This window comes from Erythrolamprus reginae, chromosome 5, assembly GCF_031021105.1.
Source record: "Erythrolamprus reginae isolate rEryReg1 chromosome 5, rEryReg1.hap1, whole genome shotgun sequence".
Lineage (NCBI taxonomy): Eukaryota > Metazoa > Chordata > Lepidosauria > Squamata > Dipsadidae > Erythrolamprus > Erythrolamprus reginae.
The window spans coordinates 89,476,242-89,478,695 of record NC_091954.1 but is presented as its reverse complement, the minus strand read 5'-3'; the positions used below and the strand labels follow the sequence as shown (position 1 = coordinate 89,478,695).

Genomic DNA, 2,454 nt, shown 5'->3' with positions numbered 1-2,454 from the left:
GAAGTGTTGTGTGCACACGCAAGCAAATCAGTAGCGATGGGTTTTAGAACCCATCACTGAAGCCGATGTGTATTATAAATTACAGTATACCCACCAAGGAGAAGACAGGAATTAAAACAATGTAACTGAGTAATATGGTAAAACAGCAGCAAAAGTGGTTGGACATATAATTAAAAAGTGGAGCTGGGACGGCTGTTATTTATTTTCCATTTCTTTACATCAAAATTATTCTAACAAGAAATCTATGTTAATAAAGCAGTCTAAAACACAATTATGTATCAAATACTTTATATTCCAATGGATGCTTCCATAGATGTAAGCTTAATTTAAATCAATGTGATTTGTTTTTGAGTAGGATGTACTGGTATGAAAAGTTCAATATTTATCTAAGTGTAATTTGCAGACTCTGTTTTTCATGTTTCATCCTAATTTACTTTATCATAATTTATTTACTAAAAAACTACTCAAAAGCAATCCTAAGCTAACTATAAAAAAGAAACCAAATGAATGAAAACATAACCATGAAAAAAAACCTCCCAAAATATGTCTATCAAGTAAGAAACTTATCCTAAATGCTTTAAGTAGCAGCAAAGATAAATAAGCAGAACCAGACAAAGTGCAGATGGATCTCATATGGAGAATTCAAAATCACAGAAATATGGTAAATGGAGAGATAATTCTGTCTCACATAATTTAATACCAAATTTCAGAGGCACTAATCACTAACCGATGTGTAACTTAATTCATACAGCGTGTTTTTTAAACTGTCAAAGTACTCCACAAAAGTTGTCACAGAAGGCTTGATTTTAATATGCCATTATTACCAAAAGTGGTTAAGGCTGGAAAGCTCTTTTTCCCCCTCATGGGCTAGTTCACAAATTCAAGATTTAAGTGAGATCCAGAGATATCCAAGTAATTGGAAATTATTGTTCAGAAAATGACTATCGAACTCGCAATTCATTTTAAAGAACAGGATTTAAATACACAGGTGTTTGTAGATTTAATTAAAAAAACTGAATATAGATATACAAACACACCAAGATCAACAATGCAGGGATGAAAATACCAGAAGAAACCCACAGTTTTCAATTTGTTCTGCTGCTATCCTGAAGAAATAAGTGGAGGAGAGAACGCAGAAGACAAGAGAATGGATTACACATTTCTTGCTCATAAGGAAGGGATAATGAAGGGGTAGTTTCACTGACAAATATTTTTCTAGAGAAACCAGGAGTAAGGTAAGTATAGAGGCAATACAAGGTGTAATACCCACGCAGACCCTTATAAAACAAAAAACCAAATCAGTATCAAACAGTGCATCTGTTGCATCATCCAAAGCGTCCCCAATGCACATCACACCCACAAATAAATCAGCAGCTGCCAAGTTGAGGTTGAAGACAATTTCTGCTTGATCTCTTCTTCAACCAACAAATGACAATGATTACCATAAAGTAGATACATTAGGCTTAGATATCCATTGCATATGCAAACTGTGTCTTTAGGAGTAAACCTACTTTACTTTCCAATTACCAAACTGTTTAGTCACATTAAGAAGTAAACACCTGGTAGTTACAATCCTTCTCAGTAGTCAGACAGCTTTCTTCAAATTGATGGCTAGTCTGTTCCAACATCTTTGTTGCCAGGTTGCTTGTCTTTGCAAAATTCATGATACTCTTCCCTTGGCAGAGAGACATCATGGAGGATCAAAGTTCTGCCAGTTAAAAGCTTCAGACAAAATCAACCAATTGGCTGAAATGGAAGGGATGTAAAATAATCCAGAAGCAGATTTGTTATATTTACAAATTTCTCTGATGCAGAAAGATAAGGAGTTAAACAAACAGACACTGCAATATAACTTACCATTACACATCTAGGGGTGTGTGATTGAGTTCTCCGTGCATTAAACTGATCTTATGTGATGAAGCGACCAATAGAACATCTCCATGGTGTCCCTTAATTACTAGATCCTGAGAGCAAAACTTAAGTTATTTTAGAGGTCCAAGAAAAGGAACAATATTTCCTAGGTAAAGAGAATGGTTATTGGACTTAAAATTGAAAAGTAAATTAGAAAACTATCACTGGAGTACAAGCTTTGTAGGTTGTCTGGGTTAAGCAGACTATTAAGTGAATGACTGGGAAGATTACATTTTCTAGATTTTCCACATTTACAAGTAGCTGGGACCAGAATTTCTGTTGTATGTTATTATATCATAAGTTCAGCTAGATCTGTTTGACTGTTTTTATAGTGGTTATGTTATGAAGCAAATCACCATGGATGCTAAACTAATTACATGGTTATTCAACAAATCACTTTGTCATTAAGTAAATCCAACTTTCTAAGTGGATGTGTTTGCCAAAAATTGGCAAAAAGGTTTGTAAATCATGATCATGTGACTTCAGGATGCTGTAACCAACACAAACCAGTTGCTAAGCACCCAAACTGCAATCAGAGCACCA

At 34.6% G+C, this 2,454-nt stretch overlaps 1 long non-coding RNA gene across 1 annotated transcript; it reads right to left on the bottom strand.

Moving 5' to 3' along the window:
• Positions 1-185: 185 nt before the first annotated feature.
• On the bottom strand, positions 186-2,454 carry LOC139168089 (uncharacterized). Its single transcript, XR_011559229.1, has 2 exons — positions 1,858-2,454; positions 186-1,746 (listed from the first exon to the last, which is right to left on the bottom strand). It is a non-coding gene; the product is annotated as an uncharacterized lncRNA (long non-coding RNA).